This window comes from Anas platyrhynchos, chromosome 16 (genome assembly GCF_047663525.1).
Source record: "Anas platyrhynchos isolate ZD024472 breed Pekin duck chromosome 16, IASCAAS_PekinDuck_T2T, whole genome shotgun sequence".
In the NCBI taxonomy this organism is placed as follows: Eukaryota; Metazoa; Chordata; class Aves; order Anseriformes; family Anatidae; genus Anas; species Anas platyrhynchos.
In genome coordinates this window covers 8,354,346-8,377,952 of record NC_092602.1, presented here as the reverse complement: position 1 = coordinate 8,377,952, position 23,607 = coordinate 8,354,346, and the positions used below count along the sequence as shown (strand labels likewise).

Genomic DNA, 23,607 nt, shown 5'->3' with positions numbered 1-23,607 from the left:
ACACCTTCTTCAGTTTGTTCTGCAGGTCTGTGAAATGTTAGCTATAAAGCCAACAGAGAAAAAAATTAACCCTGGAAGCTGCTGAGCATCCAGAACTCTCATTAGCTGCAACCTTCCCTACTGTGTATTTCAGAGGAGGGGAAAAAAAAAAAAAAAAAGGACTTATTTACTAACCTTAATTATCAGGAAACAGTTTGCCTAAGATAGGCTGTAGATGGCTCTTCTTTACAAAGATTGCCAGATTCTTGTGTGTCCTTGCAACTAATAAGTTTGATTTTCAGGAATTTCATTTCTGCTTCAATCTACAGAGGTAAAGGAAATAAAATATTAGACAGGAGCTTATCTACAGTAACATATCCTGTGTTCTCATCTAGACCTCTGCAAAAAAAAGAGCTCAGAGAGGCTAGGAAACATTACAGCTTCCTGTCCATAGATCCTAGCGTGGTTATATCAAGACTCCAAGGCTTGAAACAGTAGTAGAGATTAAATGTCTAAAAAATGGCAATCATGCAACTCCATTCATTACATAGAGTGGAACCATTGACTTAATTCTGTTTTCTTTCTGAAGGCCACAAACAGAAACTAAACATTCTCTACAGGAGTACTAAAAAGGGATGGCAGCTTTGCCAAGGCTCTTAATATCTGGTCTCCACATCCTCATATCTGCAGTCCAAAGAGAATCCTAGAAGCGTTATACTCAGCAGATTACTGGTGTACTAAATGAATCACTTCATGAATTGAATGCATATAAATGGTCTCTGAAAGGTCAGCCAAGTTTTCAGACTTGAAAAAGGCTGAACCTAGCCTTGTATTAAAGCTTTTGGAAGATAAGCATGAGTGTACCTCCTGATGTGAAGCACAACCTTTGCATCAGGAGGCAACGATTTCTTTTTCTCTCACCCAGAGTAGCAACATGCTTCAGTGGGTGTGTTCATCATACTGAAGTACCTGGTCAACTACAGGGCTCCAGTACTGGACAAAATGACAAAATCATTTGATATACTGTGGAAATTTCTCTACTCTGTTGTGAGCCAGGTCAACTCATTTAAGAGGGGTTTTAACTGGAGTGAGAATAACAATGTGTCTAAGTAGCATAACATAGGTATCCAAGTCTACAGTGATTACTCTCCTCTGACCAAGTCTGACAACGTTAGCATATCATGAATATCTCCATTCATACCTGAATAGACAAAACAGACAAAGGATGAAAGCAAAAACCATGTAGTAAATTGTTCAAAATCACATACCAGATCACTGATGGAGCCTGAATGGAATTAATTTATAGATTTATAGAAGTCTTAGGTTGCCTCTATGCAAACAGTTACATATGTCACTTCCTCCAAAAACTTATTGTGTTTTTCATGACCAATATTGTTTCTGTCTAGTACCATACTGGCAACAAATGTTCTGCTTGTGGGTTGCTTGCGAAAAACTGTATCACAAAGGCTTGAAATAGCTGCCACCCTCTGATCACAATGTCAGAATTCCAGCTCCCATGTAAGTCTTCCTCCTGATGATGGCAAATGATAAAGCAAAGAGTGAAACAAACAAACCACAAAGAGAACAATGCATTAGTATGCAAACTACCTCCCACAGAGGAACTGTCTAACATTCCTCCAAAGTTCGCTATAAAACAAGATTTCTTTTGGGGATGCTCCTCTGAAATGCTAGTTTATACATCAGTTAGCCTGTACAATTGATAAAGGACAAAAACAGATAACAATTTTACATTGTAAATGGTCACATACTATGTTAGCAAAGTCTCTCCCCCTCCTTTGCTGGTTTCCTAGCCACATCCTATAAACATGGTGAGAAAAGAGATCATACTTGCAAGTAGACAACTGCATATGATATTTTGCTTTCAGCAAAGTTTTCCTAAGATGGTCCTAATAATACAGTACAGCAGAGCAGGAGACAGGAGCATTATTTAGTACTTTTTTGATGCACAAGACCATTTTCTATTTGTGCAATCTTCCTTAAGTGAGCAAAATTTGGATCTAATTAGAAGAATTACTCACAGAAGGATGACAATGATGTTGGAAACAAAAAAAGTGGAATCCATAAAAGAGGAATTGCTAACAAGGAAAAAAAGATTCCAACTCCAGTAGTGAGGTGTAGCTAACAGTAGGAACACAGTTCCCTTGCTAAAAGGATACCAGAAAGGTCATTCATTCTATTCCTATTCATTAAAAGATCAGATCAAGAAACATAAAATTAAAAAAAAGTGTTTCTGAAAAAAATAAAATGAATGGTATTTCTGGACCAATTTTCTGCTGAGCATCTCTATTGAGAAGAAATATCAGAGGACATAAAAATAAATTCATATGCAGATAGCTCAAGAGAATTGAAGTAGATATAGTCAGTCCTTCAGCAAGTGATTAAATTATCTCTGTATGATCATGAAATATGCCCAGCCCTGTGGTATCATTGCCAATGTTATCAAAGCAACAGTCCAAGGACTGTACTCCTCCTACAAGATAACAAATAAGTTAACTTGATTTTATTTTTATTTTATCAATGCTTTATTCATTTTTATAATTCAGGCCATCAATGCGGAAGAGTTAATGGCATGAGATGCATTTCAAATTTCCCTTTGGACTATTATATTTTAATAAAATCCTTAGCAGATTAAAAAATCCTCCTCAGAACCAATGCAGGCTGTCACCAGATTTAGCCACGTGACAGCTGTGCAGATAGTTCCCCACAAGCAACTTCTTAATTGAGTAGCACTCTCATAAAACAGAAGTACAACTTTTATCTCAGGAACTGTGTAACACAACATTATTCTCATGGTCCAATTCCTCTTATTTGGTCTATGTTAGAAGCTCATTAATCCTTCTTGTGAGCTTCCTACCTGTCCCCTAAAACAACATTTTCTGAGAGACACAAGCTGTTTTACCACTTTTACTCTAGCTAAAATTAAAGAGTAGAAAAAATTATCTAGACTTCCCGCACGATCATGACCACAACTCTCACAAACATTTTTGCCACTTGTGTTTCAGACATGCCTAGGAACAACCACGCCTCCATTCCATAAAATGCAGGAAAGAAATGAACAGGGGATAAGCTGTTAAGGCCTCTTCTATTGAAATCATTCTCCAGTTGTTCAAGTGACCTAATGAAAACCCTGGTTATTCATACTCCATTTTGCTTGAAATAAATGTAATCACTCTTGAGCAACAGATAACTTCAGCTTTTGCAGATATGTTTTGATTTCCCTTGAGGAATAACAAATACATTATTATTTAGTGTATATGACAGGTTAATTTGATTAAAGAAATCCAAGTGTGGGGGGAAAATACCATAATCTACTAGTGTAATAGCCTCATATATTATATATGTGTATGAGTCTGTATGCATATATATATATATATATATATATATATATATATATATATATATATGTATAAAGCTACATCACTTTGTTCTACAGGGTTCCAAGTGCTCAAGCACTCTTCAGTTAAGCTTGTTTGTACAATGTTTGGTCAGGAAATTAAACGAGGAAAAAATCTGATTAATATGTTCCCACTGTACAAAATACGTCATGAAGGTTCTGGAAAATTGGTAAAAACAGAAAACATAGTGGGAGAGAACCCAGAATAAACATTATTTTAGGAATTTGAACTGAAAGACATGGTATTCATATTTGCAACAAATCAATTGATTGCTTAAACAGCAAAAGATTATCAGAAACAGGGAACAGTAAGATGTGCAGACATCTTTTGGTCAGACTGAGTTCTGACAGAATCTCAAGCAGAACAAAGAGGACAAATGTTTTCTCTCAATTTCAAAGTTCTATGGAAAGCAGCATTAAAGATATTAACTTATAATCCAGAATGACACAAGAGGCTTATGACTAAGCAAGTTAAATAACTCAATGGCTAGGACAAAGTTATCACTCAACTAATATTTGAAGCTTTGATTTAGATTACTAACTCAGAATATATATCTTTGCTAGCATATTCTTTTTATTCCAATCATAACTATATAAGGGGAAATGGTTTTATACTAAAAGAGGGCAGATTCAGATTAGATGTCACGTGGAAATTATTTACTGTTAGGGGGGTGAGGCACTGGCAGAGGCTGCCCAAAGAAGCTGTGGCTGCCCCATCCCTGGAGGTGTTCAAGGCCAGGCTGTATGGGGCTTTGAGCAACCTGGTGTGGTGGGTGGCATCCCTGCCCATGGTAGGGGGGGGGAACTCAGTGGTTTTTAAGGTCCCTTCTAGCCCAAGCCGTTCTATGATAATTTTAACTCGACATCTCTGATGTTTTAACTCGACATCTTGAGTTTAGTGGTAGTCTAGTAAACAATCAAATTCAGGTAGCTATATGCATTCTGTTCAAAATACTTCACGCAAAGCCTTCTGATACTTCTGATAGCTGTCAGTCACTGCAAAATTCTGTCACTACTAAAACTGCAACCTCAATATATATAAATTTTATAATTTTGTTTTGACTGCCAAGACCTTATTAAAGTGACATAATTTAAAAGATTTATCATTTAAATCTCCTCTACAATATGAAATATCTATCTGATGCAGTCTTTGGGTAGATTTTAATCATCATTTTGAAGAAAGCAGAACATTTCTAGAAGGGATTTTAGTATGTGGACCTCCCAGGTTAACAGTTTTATATACTAGATCTAAACAGGTATTATTTCTGTCTGTGGTGTATGTGCATACCAATACATACGATGTTTGTTTATGTGAGGATTTAGCTGCATATAGAAGACAGTGCATGACGACAGTGATGATGGGCGTGGGTATTTCTGGGAATCTGACTGAGACATGAGTTGGTCACTTACATTTTTATGAGTGTTTGATGACACCAGCACATAAAAAAATTCTTCATCTTTACAGGTGATGTAAAATTTGCTACCCTGCATCCTGCTGTAAGGAGATGAACTAGAATGTCAGACAAACTGATGATTGCATGTAACAAACTATTCAAACTCTTCAAACTATCCAACTCTTGCTGAAACAAATCTGCTCTTCCAGTTTGGGCACTGCTAAATCCCTAGGGTAGACAGATTGCGGATGTTTCAAACGTAGTTAAAATTGTGCTGAGAGAGCTTTTAATTTGAAACAGTGCTTAAAGGCAATAGTCAATAAGACATTAGCATTCTCAAGGTTATTGACACTTGCCTTCTTTGTTAAAGGGAAGAGAACACAGGGGCTGATTACCACCTAAAGAATGCTCAGGCACAAGAAGGAAAATATTTAGGAATACACTGGCTTCAAAAGCCGTATCTTTCCTGTTATCTGACAACTCAAAACACCCAGAAAGCCTGACTAACTGGATGAGCAGGTATTCCCCAAACCGCTACAGAATACAGAGAATAGAAGTGATACTCAGTTATGGATGTTCTCCATTAGAAGAAATCTTCCTCAGGGAACAAATGTCCTGAAGCTGTTGTATGCATTCCTGAACCATACATCCCAGGATCGGCACAACAGAAATAAAAACCTAGCCATACATCTTTCTCCTTTTCTCCTCAGCAGTGTTGAGCTCTTGCTCTATGATGCTTGTATTCATCAAAAATTGAACGTTTTTACCAAAAATAGTAATTACAGTAATATTTTCATTCATTCAATCCACTGCACAGTCTGCAGCTGAAATCTTAAATACATCTTTTGTACCATATATCAAATTATTCAGTTCAATAATGTTAAGTAGAAACATGAATATAACCACCTACAGGCAAATTATGCCAATACTGAAAGAAGGGGAGAGAGAAAACCTTTTTTTTTTTTTTTCCACCTAAAAGCCCAGAGTTTTTCCCCAAGGTTGTCATATTAGATCTATTAGATCTAACATTTCAAGTTTTGCCGTTTGTAGCCAGAGATGAAAACAAAGTGGAAAATCAATAAGAGCATACTAAGGCTTTTAGCATCAAGATGCATCAACTTCACTTACTACCCAAGCAACACCGCTGAAAGAAAAAACTCCCATGGCCTTCAATAGTCTTTGACAGCCCCTTTAACTGCCAGAAACCTCAAGACTCAGCATCATTGGTAATGAATACATGGAAGAGGCCGTAACTAAATCCACCTAACTCAGCAGCGATACTTACTCTATTACTTATACTTGTGGCAATAATTACCATGTTTTTAACATCATCATCACTTGTGTCAGTAATCCTATTCCCAAGAAGCCTGCTACACCTAACACAGTATGTAAAATCCATATGTGACAATCCATCAGAAACAAGGATCGATGAATAAATTCATGATAACCTAGGACATACTAAAGATTGTTAATGTGAACTGGGTGGTAACTGGGCAAGGAAGTGAAGTACTGATGACAGGTTCTCTACATATGCTTACAGCAATATGTTTGTTAGCTTTAAACTAGTCTTTACTTTCACAATATTTCAGGTGTGGAACTTGTGATTGGGGTGCTGTTGCAAAGTGCAGTACACTATGTTTAAGAAGGGTGTGTAAAATTTGGAACATTTCTAATTGTCAGTTAAGAAGTTTCATATCTTCAGGATGTTGCTTTACTGGAAACTTTGCTGAGGACATTAAGACTTACCTATGTAGATCAGGTTGAGTACCAGAGTCACCCCAGATAAGAATGTAGCTTCCATTGCGATCCAAACACATCCAGAGGGGCTACATAACATTGTGAGTACAAGCTCACAATCTCCTCTCAGTGATTAGTCCCAGAATAGCAAGATCTGCTTATGCAAAAGAAGTGTAAATGTTTTAGGAACATCAGGTAAAGATCACTGATAGAAGGAGAGATTAACATTCCAGGACATTCTGGGTGTAGTGCTGAAGGGTCAATTAAGAACTTGAATTTCCATTTGTGCTCACAGATAAAATTTGATCTGAATGCTTTAGAGAGTAAGCAAACCACAAATCTATATAAATAATACGTTGAAGATTTTGTGCTGGAAAACACATATGTAGCTTTTGGGAATTCTTTTGTCATCTAGAAACATTCATTTTTATATTCATTTATATGTTGCAACTTAGAAAAATTCCAAGAGATTTCCTGCATATCAGTAATAGGATTATCTCTAAGAAGCTGAGTCTCCAAACATAAGAGGCTACTTTCACGTGTTCATTCATTACAAATTACCTTTCTTGGTACTTTTATATATCCTTGTTCTTAGAGATCACAAGGGGTAGAGAGCGCTAATTGTTCTGCACAATCACAGGACACAACTGATTAAGAGTGGCTATTATTTTACTACTTGTTAATAATTCATTAGAAGCCCAGAATAACTGGCAGCAATAGAAGGGTGACTCCTTTCACCGTGTAAAGGCTCTTCTCATCATGATCTGATGCTTCAGTGAATCTGAACATGTTACTTTAAACCATGTCAAAACTAAGCAGTGACCTCATAATGTCCAGTGGTTTGACAGAAAAAGTATAACTCTTGTCAGTGAGAATCAAGAAAAGCTGTGGCCAACTGTGAAGATAATTTTCTCCAGCTGGGGCAAGCTACAAGAAAGTTTACCACTAGCACCTGTGCATGCCTTCATACCAATGGGTCAAGAAACTTCCACTTGGCTCATGTCACTTCTGAAATTGCAACAGTAGGTTTAAAGCCCCAAACTGCCTGAAAACAGAACAATGGCAGTCACAGGTGCCAAGGCTTCCCTTCTCACTGTTTAGTACCAACGTTGCCAAATCATCAAATAACATAAGCAATGTCTCTCCCACTCCAAAATCCTCTTTCCACTCAGTTTCCATACATTTGAAGAACAATCACATAATCGTGATGCTCTAGTCAGAGCGAGACACTGCATACACTGAGAAACTGAAGCCCTTCAACTTTGACTTGCTTGTCTTGTCAGCATCTAAAGAAAGCTGCAGTTGTGCAGCCTTCTCCACCCACTGTACCTCCCTGTCTGCCCTTTTTTCACTAGGTATATTCCATGATAAGCAGGAGCTTGTGTTCTCAGCAAAGGGAGTCTGCATGCATATCTGTTGCTTGCTTTCAGAGGAAAAGAGCCATTTATGGGTGAGCTCCTAAGCAGTTTGATGCTGCTTTTTGCTACAGCATGGCAAATGGTGTTTGGGGATGATAGGTCAAAAATGGCACAGTATTCAGGCACACATGAAACACATGTGTCCTCATAGCAGCCCAGTGTTTTTTCCTGATGTTGAACTTGAAGGAGACTAATCTCAAAGAATAAACTTCTCCACAAACTTCCACGTTTTTTATTTCATAGGGGGACACTCGATATCAAGATGCAGCACATTTGGGTGTATCCTTTAGTATACCATGCTATCAGCTAGTATAAATATGACATCTGTGCTGTCAGACATGTACAGCTGTGATATTGTGTTTACACACATGAGCCGCATCAGACTTGAGCTGCTAGAAATCCGCCTTCCCACAGATCCAACTTACAAGACAAACAATGCTTTATTCAGATATTAAGGCACAATTTTCTCAGTACTTTGGCCAACTTGTTGCTGTAACAGTAATTTCTGCTACTGAAATTGACTGTGTACCCCTGGAAAGTTTCAGAATTCTCCATATTTGAAGAGGAACACATCCTCCCATAAGCCATTTCCAGGCACACAAAGGAACAAAAAGGTGACTGGGAACAGTTATTGCAGATTTACCAAGGGAAAACTATGCCTGATAAATCCAACTGCCTTCTACAATAAAATAACTGGTTTTGTGAACATGGAGTAGCAGGGTTTTGCCATTGTTGTAGTCAAATTGGGGCCGTATGGACTGGATAAGTGAGCAAAAGGGTAGGTGAAAAACTGGCTGCACCATTAGGCTCAAAGGCCAATGGTTCAAAGTCTAAGCTGGTTGCAGGTTGTATCAGGGTCAATATTGTTTAACACCATCAGTAACCCGGGCTTGCTGATGGAATAGAATGCACCTTCTTCAAGTTCACAGATGACATTAAGTTAAAGAGACCAATTCACACACTGGAAGTCAGGGCTGCCACTCAGAGAGATCTCATCCAGCTGCACAAATAGGTCAACAAGAACCTTGTGAAATTCAGCACAAGCAAACACAAGTCCTGCACCTGGGAGAAAAAATCACCATAAAACAAGCTAAAGGATCATAGTGAAACCCAAACTCAATATGAGTCTGCAAATGCAACATTTCTTGGCAAGGGCTAAGGACATAAAAGGTTGCATTAGCGAAAGCACAGCTGGCAGACTGATGGAAGCAAACCCTGCTTCATACTTGTGAGACAGCACCTTGAACATTGCGTTCAGTTTGGGACCTTTCTGCACCAAAGAAATGCTGATAAATTGAGAGTACATTGAAAGGTCACTGAAATATTTAAGTGCTTGGACTGCATGATGCATGAGGAAAGACTGAGGGATCTGAATTTGTTTAGCCTCAAGAGGCTTTGGGAGGGGAATTGAATTGTTGTCATCAAATATCTGAAGGGCAGTTACAGGTAAGACAGAACCACTCTTCTCAGAGGTACACAGTGAAAGGACAAGATACGATGGTCACAGATTGCAGCAGGAGAAGTTATGACTTAATATACATGGAAAAAACAATCAGTGTGAGTGGTTAAGCCCTGAAACAAGGTTGCCTAAAAAGACTGAGAAATCTCTATTCTTGAAGATTTTCCAACAGCTGATTGGACAAGGCCCTGCACAATCTGATCTAACTTCAAAGTTCAGCCTGTTCTTCATGATCTCTGGAGGCCCATTTCAAGCTAAATTATGTTATCTTGAGATCTCTGATACAGTGTTTCCTGTTCTTCAAAGACCACCCTACTACACAAGGCTGTTTTGCAGGCTTATCCCTGCATTCACATAGGTTGTCAAAGGCTCACAAACCAGAGTTTTGACGCAGATTCTCACAATCACACCACTAAAAAAAGTCATCAGTGTCATATGCTCATTTCTTAATATTCACTCACTGCCAAATCCTTGAAGTTGCTATCAGGGAAAGTCCCATAAAACCCAGGAAAAAGCAGGGTATACTCCAGTTCTACTATTTCATTGTGACTTATCTGAACAGAAACTACATGCGAGCTAACTGAAACTACATTAGAGCTGTGGGGGCAAAGTCTGGAAGCACCCAGTCACTATTTGTTCAGTTCTCATATAGACCTCTCTTTGGAGCCGCAGGCATGGTGCCTGAATAAAGTCTGAGCAAAGCTACAATGGACTTCAATTGACTGTAGTTGATTTATTGTATTAAACTCTAGATGACTTGGAGCCTGAGGTTACAAATCTCGTTTTTTTGCTAGCTTTACCCCAATATGGTAAAATCAACACTTTTTTTTCCGCAGACAACGTTAATTCTCCTCTCAAAAAGGATGGTTCAAAATCAATGGAACAGCTGGGAGTAAAGAGCAGTAATGACTTTGACTTCCTGATCTTCAAGCTGAACAAAGGTAGCCACCACATATGAGTAACACAAGCCAGCTTTAGGGTCCTGACTATCCATGGTCCTGGATGGCATTTCAGAAGTGACAACTGTTTAGACCAGGCAAAAATTAAGCCAGATTCACTCCCCTCCTCATTTTTTGCTAGAAATATTTCTCAGAACACAAGCACAGTGAAAGTTTGCCACAGAGTGCCTGTGTGGCTACGATGAATTCTTCACAAAAAATTATCATGAACTTTGCAGAATATTAAAAAAGTAATTAATCCAATATAATTACCAGAAAGAGAAAGATGAAGAAATTAGCTTCTAGACTTTAAGATCAAATTGAGATTGACCAAAAGACAAAAATTTTAAAAAGCTATAACCACATTGTGTTAGCCAATTATAATGGAATAGAAAATGGATATTAAAGGGGATATTAAATCCGTAAGTCAAATTTAAAATGATTTCAGTATCAAAACTTAAAACAATAGAAAATACTTTTCCATTCTCCTTCCCATGTCTAGCTTTTATTTTCATATTTCATATTTTTATTTTCATATTCCAGAAAGACTCCTGGGAAAAGTAGACCTGTTCTTTCTTTGCTTGGCAAAGGCTTGCTTTCAATGTGAGTCATAATATTCAATAACATGAGCAGGATAACCAGGTGCTCAATGTATTATCAACATGAGAGAAGAAAACATGCCCAGTCCCACATTCTCATTACTCTGTCTGTACTTAGAGCTCGGTGAATTATAATTTCTCATTTCACCTTTTCATTCTCCAGTTATGTCATTTCCATTAGCTAGGAGACTGCAAGGCTATTTCATATAGGTTTCATGGCACTAATGGAGAAAGTAGATGTTAATAGCTAATATTTGTTTCTTATGAATTATGCTTCTAGAGCTTAATGGCTTATGTTTCCCTGGCAACAAACACATCATGTGCTTTTTAATAAGGTTTGCATGTGTGCTGTGTACAGGGCTATGCCAGAGATTCCAGCTGACAAGGTTTCTAAAACATTATGAATTACCCTTTGACAATGCAAGGACCACAACGGTAATTTGGCAGAAGACTGAGAGCCTTCCCTAGTGTTTATAAAATTGCTCAAACTGCAGTCTCCTGCTTTTAGAATCTGCAAGATTCACACTGCACGTAAGTCAGTGATTGGTCTTTCTTCCATCAAAAGGAAACATTGTGTGACTAACCTCACTTATTTTACATCATTATGATTCCATTAAATTCCTGGTTATCCACCTAAATGTCCTAGTGAAAAAATAAAGCAGGATTATAGTCCTGGAATTAAGTTTAGCCAGTAAGTTTGCACTTTGCTTTACCTTGAAGAAATCAGAGAAAAAACAAGCTGCTGATTTTGTTTCATATTTTCCTACAGAACAACATGTTGCAGGAAATAGGCTGCAGTCTCTTTCTTTCAGAACTTTCAACGTGCTTTGGCAAATCTAAAGATCACAAGAGGGTATCCTACATCCACAACAAAGCATATGTAAAACTACATAAACCATACTGATGAAAAATCATTCTTCTGATGAATATGCATAGGCATTACTAACTCACATGTCTGAAGCTAGCAGAGATCACTAAGTTGCCACTCTTAAGTGCATCTAACATCCTATTTCATAAGAAATATAAATCCTCCCCTTGCAAACCTGAAAAGAAAATCAAAAAAATGGACTAGGAGTTCATAGTGCCAGAAAATTCTGCTTCTTGGTAAGATTTTGAATTATCTCATAACATTATTTTGAAGTGTTAATTGCACATATTTTCAGATTTTCCTCTTCATCAAAAAAAAAAATAAAATATGGCATTACAGATTTCTTATTAAAATTGTCCATAACCTTCTTGTACAATCAATACTGGAAAAGACAATCACTTCTTTATTTTAAAAAGCAGTCCTCTAATCCAAGCAACTACTGCTTTCTCCTTCCACCCCATGAATGGTCTCAAACCTATTGTAGATGGTACCAATCCTGGCAGAGAGGAGAAAACTCACTTTGCAGGAATTTAAAGCCTCAAGGAGACTTGAAGTGGAATAGTTTTAGTGATGGGAGTTGAAAGTTCTTGGTCATGAAGAGATGTGGATGCCTACCTCTTTATCAGGCACTCACCAGAAATTACTCGCTCATTGCATGCATTGTTTACACAATACTGATAAACCAATTGTTTCACTGATTGGGCAAAGACTTCATATCTTTCTAGTACTTTCAACTAAATCAGAAGAAAGCGAAAGGCAGGGAACTCTACTTTATCATCATATACAATGCAGTACTTTCTGACTTTCGTATGCACTTCAGAAAAGCTAATTTTTTTTCAAAAAGCTCATTCTACAAACAGTTCGCCTTGCAAATGTTCACATTAAGTGGTCTTCAAACAATTTCTGTTTGTTCACCACACACACACAAATATACATATATATACATATATATACATGTATATGTATATACATGTATATATATGTATATATACATGTATATGTATATATAGAAATAAAATGTCTGCAGAACAAGGCATGCACTTGGAAAGAAACGAGCATGGAAGAACTGTCCACCTTCCCAGAAAACTTAGCTTGTAATTACGAAGAAGGAAAAAACAGCATAAAAACTTTGTGTCAACACCAATCTTTAGCAGGAACTGGAGGTGGGAAATGATGTTGAAAAGGTCACACTTTTTGTCATGTCCCTGGAAGTAAGTAATCTAATTAACACCACGTAAATCTTGGCTGACTCCAATCTTCATAACACTATAAAAACAGCAACAGACAAAAAGTGGCAGGATTCTGAACCTCTAATGAGAAGTGCCAGAAAATTAACTTGTTTACATTCTGAGATGGTTACTCACAGAGTGTCTCACGTAACTCGTGAAGAGCATAACTACATGATCCATAAGTACCTTGAAATATATATAGACAAGTAATCCACAGTGCTTAAAGTTAAAGGAGGCTACCGAAAACTGTATCCCATTTTGGCATTCATTGGCAGCAGTACCAGAAATAACATGAAAAAGAGCTCTGTAGGATTAGAGTTAGCTTCTACTTTTTACGTTTTCAGTGTGGATTCAGATACACGTAACAAGACCTTTTTAACTATGGTGAAGCTACGTATGATTTAACAGTCAGTATAGACTCCTGTGCCACTGAGACTATTTGTGGAGCCAGGGACAGAAAAAAGAAACAAAGTGGTGCTAACGTTCTGCTGCACGGTGACATGAGAGTTGGGTTTATTCTTCAAGTGTTGTCTCTAGAGCCTCTATGAAAAGCAAACAGATTAAATTTTTGGTGCTAAGAAATGCTCCAAAATCTACAACATGAGGAAGGAAACACTGACACAGTTCTAGAGATATTCACTCACACAACCCAGAGAGACTCAATAAAATAAAAAGAAACTTCCTTTCCTGGCTTGGGAGTTTTGGCGCTATAACACCGCAGATAGCAACAGAGGTTCTCTGGATGATGCTGAACACAACCCACTGACAGGCCTGGAGTGTTCCTCAGAGGACACCACAGGTCCTTTCTTTCTCCACCATGTCCTTTTTTAGGGACATGAGGGGAAGGTGGTTTATGTTGCAGAAGGAGACCCCCCTCCCCTCTTTCCATTATTACAACTGGTGTTTGTCCATTTGGCTTGTTTACCCAAAGCAATCAAAACCTTCAGAAAGAAATAATTCCAAACACAGAAAAAGAGTTCTCTATTGTTCCTTTTGAACACAAGAAACACAGTGAAAGGATTAATAAACACGTGGAAACAAGATCTAATAGATAGGGAGAAGAAAAGAAGGTGGAAGTAGCATAAAATACACAATGGAACAATTGGCGTGAAAGATCTCTCTACAAACCTTATTGAATAGAACAGAAATGAGTAAATAAGATAGGTACTCAACCACTACGGCTGATACAGGGGAAAAAATAGCAAAACTGTTAAAACAGACAAACTTGTGTAAACAGATAACCCTATTTCATTTCTCTTGCTTGTTCAGTCAGAGCACTCCAGGACTGACCACTGTAACCAGGACTTCCCAACTACTGTCGTGCCAAGCTGAGTATAACTGGACACCTAGAACATGAAAATGAATTCACATCTGCTTGCCACTTGACAAGATTTAATAGAGTTATATTCAAAACCAGAACTGACATCATACAACAGAGCATCATCGAAGTGTACAAGGCAGCAAGTTCCGTAAAGCTTGCAAAATGAGGCATCAGTCACAAAGTATCACCAGTGAATGTTGCTGTCATTGCACCATTCAGCCATTTGAAAGAATCACAGAATCACAGAATCACCTAGGTTGGAAGAGACCTCCAAGATCACCGAGTCCAACCTCTGACCTAAACCATTCCCTGTTTAACAGAGCAGCCAATTTGTAGGCTCTTTCTGCTTCAGAGCAGAAGCGCTCTCTGTTCCATCAGTGACACAGGTAGAAAGCATACAACACAACAATAAATAACCAGCTGCAATGCTCAGTTTCCAGGAACTGAAAAGTAAATTGATTTCCATATGACTCAACTGCTCAGATCAATAACTACCCTTCTTTCTTCCTGTACATACACACTTTTCTTCCTCTGAAATAACCGATATTATCTTCAAATTTAAGGAACATCTTACTGTGCTTATGATTGCACAAATAAGTTCTTCAGGGAAAAACTACCTTGAAACATCTTCTGCCTGTTAATTTATCCAGTGAAAAATTTCTTATGAGCTTTTATGATTTAGTCACAGACAACTGTGGTGCAACAAGGCTATATTCATGTTCTTTACCTGCTAGGAAGCTGGTTCAAAAACAAAACAAAACAAAAAACACATACTGATTTATTATTTGAATCACATCCATCCATACATCGCAACCTCTTTGTTTTCTTCACCTCCTAGGACTGCAAGCATTATACAATTTCTCCAAGATACGTCACTGTCTAAAGTTATAGCCACATCACATATGAGGTAACTGAGGCCACTGTAAGTAAATTCTCAAGGAACATTATAAGTTACAATCCGACTGACTACTAAATTCTTAATAACTTCCTAAGAAAACTGAAACAGCAAGAGCACATATATCCATTGACACTGACAGTGAGTCATCTGAGTTCAAAGGTAGTAAAAAGATTTTTTTTTAATTAAAGCTCAGTTCACAATGCACAGACTTGCCTGCACAAGTCACAATCTGCTAAAGCTCTAGATAGCATGTAAGCCATAAAGATATTGATAGTCAGAACACCCCTAGGACGAAAGCACGTACATCAGCAGTGGAATGTGCTCCCGCATGATTACGCAGAGAAAAGCATTCCTTCCACCTCTAGGTGCATGTATATTGCAGGTATATGACGGACTGTCAGGTGGGGTTTTTTGTTTCAGTTTGGTTTTTCACCTCCAAGAAAATGCTTCTTATTTTAAATGACTACGAATGGCAGCTTCTGAAAGTGCTGCTCCTACAAATGAACTAACAACACAAGGAAAACTAAAAACATTTAAGTTTCTGCCTTTGGGCTCCACATAATCTCTTTAACTGCATATTCAGCTCAGTTATTTCTACTCAGCTTCTGATGGCTGCTAAGGTGAACAGTAGTTCTTTGTCCACATGAATTATCCACTTCAGACACAGGCTATAGTGTTCCTACCATTTACAGACTCATTTCCCCCGCATTCTCAACAATTAGGTCAGAATATATGCTACCTAGAAATCTGGAGCTGTTTAATTTTACAAAAGCACAGAAACATCCCCACACAGGATCAGTTTACAAATAACACATGGAGTGGAATACATCCTGAACTATTTTTCCTTAACAGTGGAAGAACAACTGATGGAAATCTCAAGACTAAAATTCCTAGAATTCTAGTAATTTTAAAAAAATGTTATAGAACACAGCATATATTTTAATCCCTTAAATCCATTCCTGTGCTTTGGCACATCTTTCCAGCTCCCTGCCTCCTGGCTCCTGCATAATGAAGTTAAACACGTGAACAATGTAACACCTTATCAAGCACAGGTATTTCAAAAAGCTTAAAGGTAATGTTAAATTCAAAAGCTGATGTAGTCTACAAAGTTAATTACTGAAGGCCAACATGGGGAGCACATCAAGATTTCACGTGAACAAATGAAGATACTTATCTCACTGTAATAATGATCCCAAAGGGCACAGAACTGCACAGATTGCATGTAGGTGGGGCAAGGTGCACTGACATTACATCCTTTTTATAGAGGCACTGTGCTAATGACCATTTATTTATATTAGTAACTTTGTATGTTATCATCATATGTGATTATGCTGTATACACAGATTGATAGTTTATATAAAATCCTATAAAATTTATCTAGTGCACATAAACTTGTAAATTTTGTGTATAATTTACATATAAAAATGTTACATTTAGTGTAATGATAGCACAAGAGGTAACTAAAAGGGCAGATTTAGATTAGATATTAAGAGAAAATTCTTTACTGTTAGGGTGGTGAGGCTCTGCAGCAGGCTGCCCAGAGAAACTGGCTGCCCCATCCCTGAAGTGCCCAAGGCCATTGGGACACCTGGTGTGTTGGGAGGCGTCATGCCCATGGTTCTGGTTGGAACTAGATCCTATTATGGCCCCAAGCCACTCAGTGATTCTGTGATTTGTAACAGTACTGTATCAAGTCCAAAGGTGTTCTGATATTATTACTTTTAACAACACTGTCATAAATAACAGTAACACAGAACCAAAAGTATTTATTCTCTTTACATTTTACAGTGTTCTTATTTGTACAAAGCCTGATAAGAATAATAAATATCACAGGGATAATAATTCCATGCTGGTCTTTCAACAAATCAGTGGATTTGCAGGGAAGAATGAGAAGAACCACACAGAGAAAGGTGGGCTGAGAAGTATTTTTAGCTGGGTTACAGGTAAGTTCCTCCAGAAACTAGTTTATTCCTAAATTTTCTAATCAAACACTTCAAGGTGCTTAAGGAATCAGGGAGATGCTAACAAGAAAACCAAAATCCACTATTTGTGGTGTTTCTTTTCAGCCACCAGAAGAAAAAAAAAAGCCTTTAATTCCCCTGAAAGGCAAATCAGTACTGACTACAGCAGTGTTGATTGCCTCCTACAGTGACTCTTATGAAGCACAGGCAAACTCTGATGTACTGTAGCAGCGTAAGTAATACTGAGTCTACTTTTCTAGTCTTGATACTAAAATACTTCATGTCTCAATGGACATCAACGCCAATCCTGTTTGCTCATAAAGCATAAAGGAGCAATCCTACAGGCTCTGAAGTCTCCTCCTGAAAATTCTGTATTTATTATCAAATCACACAACTACCCACCAGCAAGATAGTTTTAAATTTTGTACCTTCATTTATATTACTACTGTCTTAAATGCTGCATTTCAGGAAAAAAACACAGTTTTGATTCAATTACACATCTTTCAAATGTAAAGAGCATGTAAAAGCATTTTGTGCTAGCCACTTAATATCACAAGAGGAACTATTTTTATTATATACTGTAATTTATACATGATAATATTTGGAGGATTTTAACTATCAAGACTAGATCTCAGAATACAGCACAGAATGAATACTGTGAGAACAGAGATCTCCAGTAGATGGAAGCATTGGCCAGCAAAAACTAAGCTCACATTGCTCATGGGATTGTCATTCCTGCAGCACGGCATGGTGCCTCCCCCTGCTACACACAGGATTTTAACATACAGATATCCCAGCTGGCTGACAGTGGTAGAAAATAAGTCTATATTTATTTATCAGTATGTGGTCTCTAGTATTGCTGTATCACAGCATACAATTACTATTTAAATATTTACAAAAATTTCACGTTGAAAGATGAGAGACAGACAGATGGATAATGAATCATGAATCTGACTGCCGATTCCAGGCAAAATTTGGAGAGATATAAGCTTCACAAACCTTTTCATGACCTCTCTGACAGTTAAAAAGATTCCAACTTCTTGATTTTTCTCATACTTTAACAAAAAATATGACCCAAATATAAATGTTTAAAATGTATTTAAATATAATAATCTCACATTGTCTGGTATAGTGCTGAAATGAAACAAACTCAAGTTCAGGGTTCGTTCTGAAGCTCATTTAACAGGACAAGTAACACTGGTGGCCATTAATGGCAGAAATTAAATATCCCTTCAATATCAGATTCAACAGTACCCTAATTCTAGCAACCATAAAATCGTTCTAGTCCATTAGAGTCCAGGAAAGTTGCATGATTACTGACCCACATTTCACAGTGATGCAAGTCCCTTAGCTCAAAATGGACAAAGAGACCTGATATCCCAATACCACCATTGCATGTTGATTAACTAAACACTTATCAAGTTATAATTTAAGAACTTACACACAGGTCAAACACTGGCTAGTGATTATGTCTCTCACCTGACTGTTATGAACCTCTCCACACTGACTGACTGCTGCTTTCCACCTCCGTTATCTGTTTTATCTCATTGCCGTCTGATCTCTTATAACTTGTTTCCTGCAGCCCTACCTAGATAGAGATGTGAAACATGATTTCCTTTTAGTTACTTTGGCAAAGAGGTTGAGATTACTTTTTGCAGTATACTGAGCAAATATACATTTATACAAATAGTACTTTCAAAGTATGAGGAAAGGAATACAAAATTAAATTCTAATGAAATATCTTTACTGCTTCACCACAAACAGCAAAAAATCCCAATTGGCATTCCCTTGTTTTCCCCCATAACTAAGTCTGGAAATTCTGCTCTCTATATCTTCCCCCCCCCCCCCCCCCCCCTCCCACCCCTCCACCCAAATGAAGTTATATTCTCTCTCCACCATTCCTCATCCAGTGTTGCCAAAATTTAGCTGCTACCTCAATTCCAGTCTCCTCCCACCATTTCAGGAGACCTGGCTTTCAGTCAAGATTTCAGAACTCCAAAATTTCTCAGTCCCAATATCCCAATACCTGGCCTGCTACTAGCACTCTGTATCTTTGATAGAATTCTTGTTTTCAGCTCTGCAGTAATTGGAAGTTAACCCAAGTTAGAATTTTCAACTTGAGGATCTCAAAACACAGCAGCAACAGAGAATGGCCCGTTTCCTGGTTAACTAATGGCAAGCCTGTAAGCACAGCTTCTAGTGAACTCTAGAGCATCTGCACATAGAGCAATTATATGTATGTTTATACACATACACAACACTCTGTCAGAGCTACTGATCTACACATCACATGCACAGACTTAAGACACATGGTTACCGCTACTTACATTCCCACATCCTTACACGAAACATTAGCTGCACACACATGCTTACACATTGTTCTGTGCACACAATGAGGGTTAACAAACTTATTATTGCATACCTGCATATCTCTAATAGCTGCTCCTACTTTTTATTTAACTCCTGCTTCACCTTTCGCATTGGGCATTTCCTGGAACTCTTGCAATTACTAAAAACAAAAACAAAAAGCAGGCATATTTTAACAGTGATGAAACAAAAGTTGGTAAAGGCATGAAAGAAGTGGAAAACAAATTATAGCTTGCCCTTCAGAGAAACAGAGCCTGGGGCAGATGAAGCAAGCTCAGAGATGTAACGTTCACTGCTAGTGCACCTCTGACATCTGCCGGGGTAACAGCTGGGCTGGGCTGCTCATCACAGAAACAAAAGAAAACGAATAGGAAAAAGCAAAGAGCAACGACAGGTGGGAATCCGTACTACACAGAAGCACTGGACAAGGTAGGTTTTTCCCCTTTTTTATTGTGTCTTGATGTTCACAGTAACATTTAACGATAGAAATAGGTGAGCAGAATCACACAGACCAAATGAAAACCCAAACTGAGCACACTGTATCAGGAAAGGAACGGGGACTTTGAATCACAGGCAGCCCTCCCTGGAACAGAAATACATAAATAAAAGCATCTTCTTTGTTGCCATTAATGGGAGCATTTCCTGCCATCTGTGAAATAACAACCCCTTTTCTCCCCGGTACCTCAGTAACCATGGCAACTGTCTCCGCAATGACATCACGCAGTTTCCTGGGCAACAGTTCCCAGTGCAGTGACATCATGCAGTCACCATGGCGATGCTCCATGAGGCCAGGAAGAAAGTATTTAAAGAGGGAAGAGAGGTCAGGGAGGACACCAGGACTCAGGAAAGAGCAGGGAATAAAAGATAAAGGCAGTAAAAAATTAGTTTGTGAGAAGAGGAAAGGCAAGGGACAGGAACAGAGAATGAAGACAGGAGACCGAAAGAAGTACAGAGGGAATAAGAAAAATGTTAGGAATCTGAACTACTATTTAATTGGAAAAAAATTAAATGCATTATCTAATTTGATATTACATTATTTAGGTTAGACTTGCTGAATGAGAGCGTGCATGGTCACGTGAAGTTTAGGTGCAGCAGGCATGGCTTAAATGCTGATTTAGATGGTGAGACTTTTAACAGTCTATAAGAAACTACCAGAAGCCTCCAGAGAGACACTAGCTCAAATCATATAGAATATTCTAGCTACGTTTTCTGATACAAGGTACTTTTTATGATACATTTCCATTCTCTCAGTGACTCAGGTGCTCATTCACAGCAATGCTAATACCTTGATGATACAGTCCTGCCTGTACAGGGCTTCAAAAGAAAATTAATTTGCCCTCTTCTTTCTTTTTGCTGTTATTTTGTTGGTTTCTTTTGCACTTAAATATAAGACAACATAACTTGAATAACTTACAAATGAAAATGCTTAACATTGATTGAAAGCTCCTTCACCAAGAAGGAAGTAAAGAGCATTGGTTCCATCTCTTTAATTTCTAGATCTTCCAGTATTTTCAAATGTTTCAATTTACCGAGTACAAATGTCCTTTCTGATTCAATTGTCTTTGCGTTCTAGACAGCCTCAGCTGGTGGGCAATGCTAATGGCAGCTTTATGTTAAATGGCTCAAAAGCTCTGGGAAAAAGGCTTTTTGGCAAGGAAACTGACATTATTGATACATAATGTTTTATCAGTGTACACAGCCTTGAGTGAAAGATAAATTAACAAAACAGAGAGCCTTTTGAGGACAGTTTGCAGTCTAAAAACTTAGGACAATGGTATTGAAGAAACTTCAAAGTCAATCATAGAGTATTTTCCTATCTAGCAAGACATATTCACTTATTTTCTCTTACGCAAAATCTTTAGTTTAATTTCCACAGATAATTGTCCTCCACCATTCATTTCAGGAGTTAATGTTGAATCAGATGTAGCAACTGTCATTGTAACATAGCAATTAAGCAATGTAATGTTGCAGCTATGACATTTTCCACCAAAAGTGATTTTTTTTTTTTTTTAATACAGCTGAAGCTAAGACAAACCTCAGTAATACTATTCAGAACCAAATTTCACATACTGGGGTTTAGAAACCTACCTAACTTGTGCATAGCAGCAGATGCAACTCTTGCTTTAGGCTAACCCTCCAAAAGCAGAATCTCAAAAGTCAATGGTATCAGAATGTTGATCAGTTCAGTTGTCCACATATTTCAGCCAAAAGGAAGAAAGTTTTCTGGGGGAAGGATTTTATATAGTTTGTAATAATGAAACAGTTTCCTACTATGAGGCCTCTGCTATTCAGGTAGCAATGATGCATTTAATATGCCCAGTACTTTCAAAATCTATACAAAGATGAGCATTAGAATACAGAAAGTCTGACTCCTTCAGAGCAATGCATTTCAAGAAGCAGAGCCTTACTGCAGCAAATCCCAAAGGAATTTCATTGCAAAACTCTGCAGTCATCAGGCTGGAAACGTTCCAGGTGTTTAATCACAGGCAGGAGGGTGAGAACTGAGAGAGAGAGATGAAAAATCTCAGTGATAAGCAGAACTAGGAAGGATGTGGTGACTGAGGGAGAGAAACAGGAAAAGGGGAGGAGGAGAGGAAAGGGAGAAAAACATCTCACGCCACCGATGAACAGAAGCACAAACATCAAGAAAAACACATAAAACAAGGCCAGCATCAATTCCACAAAGTTATTCTTCGGTCCTCTTATTCCTTCTCCTTAAACTAAAAGATACTCAGAGAACAGCTAGCTGTGTGCATGTAAAGCAAAATTCAGGCTACGTTGGGCATTAGAATACAGTTGAGTGGTACTACCCACCAGTTACATCTTCATGTAGTTACCAAACTGTGTTTCTTCAAGGAGAGTGGGGAAGGAAGGAAATCTTGTCACGGACAGCACAAAATGAAGAAAAAAAGACTGCTAGAGAAGAAAACAAATAGGACCGTGTGTGTGTGTCTTTTTTTCCTTTTTTTTTTTTTTTTTTTAAACAGGCTTAGCTCTGAGACTGAAATTATCTGCATTAATGAAGCAGTGTTTCAAGCTGCAGTCTTATTTCAAAAATACAGATATTTTTAAGGAACAGCGATAAAAGGTGAATTAGTAATGCCCTTTGAGTTCTGATAAAGCCCCTCAATGAACACTGATACATACTAACAGTGAGTCAAACAAAAAATGTTGAGAGTTGACTTAACAGTGGGAAAGGGAAAAAATGAGTCACAAGTTACACTCACGTTAAACAAAAGAAATCTACTAGCCATTTTAAACTGTGTACCCTAAAGTCAAAAATATTAGTATGTACAAATGTCTAATGCCTTAATTAACGTAGCAAATGCTATGGTTTACAATTCCACATTTGGGTGTTCCGCATTCATTAAAAATAAGTTAAATTCAGCTCCTATTAATATCACACAATAAAGCTTACCGGTAATGGAAGAAAGGGGAAAACTACAAAGTAATTTAGTGACAGCAAGGAAAACTTGCAGACAGTTTTCTTCAACTTAATTGGAGAACTTCAGCTCTCAACTCACTTTTATCCTAAAAGTTTTGTTTGTTTGTTTGTTTGTTTTTTAAATAAATGTTTAAATAACTAAAAGGGTCCCAAAATAATACCTGTTTCTATTAAATAAAGAAAAAATCATAACAGCAGAAAAGATATTTACCAGCAAGAATTAGAATAACTGTTATACAAAATATCTCCTGGGTGTTCTTGACTTTGTGTCAGCCCATCACTTGCTAATTAGCACCAAGACGTTATTGTGATTACACCGGGATAACAGGATGAATAATTCATAATACCTGTACACAGCGATCTGGCACCGTTAGCAGATCTTAATTCCTAACCCCAGGAGTCAGTATACATTTTATGGCAGAATTAACAACACACATATGTATGATATATTTTGTGAAGATTTTAAGCATTTTTTTTAAACGTAACTAGTACTGGAATACTAAACTAAGCTAAAAATTCCATCCACTCTTAGACTTGTCAAAAATGGTATTTCATAGCACTAAGATTGTGTCAGATCCC

At 37.7% G+C, this 23,607-nt stretch overlaps 1 long non-coding RNA gene across 1 annotated transcript; it reads right to left on the bottom strand.

Annotated features, from left to right (window-relative positions):
• Window positions 1-179: 179 nt before the first annotated feature.
• On the bottom strand, window positions 180-20,192 carry LOC139998828 (uncharacterized). The gene is made up of 4 exons (XR_011803826.1): window positions 19,639-20,192; window positions 18,696-18,804; window positions 1,248-1,510; window positions 180-302 (listed from the first exon to the last, which is right to left on the bottom strand). It is a non-coding gene; the product is annotated as an uncharacterized lncRNA (long non-coding RNA).
• Between the last annotated feature and the right edge of the window lie 3,415 nt (window positions 20,193-23,607).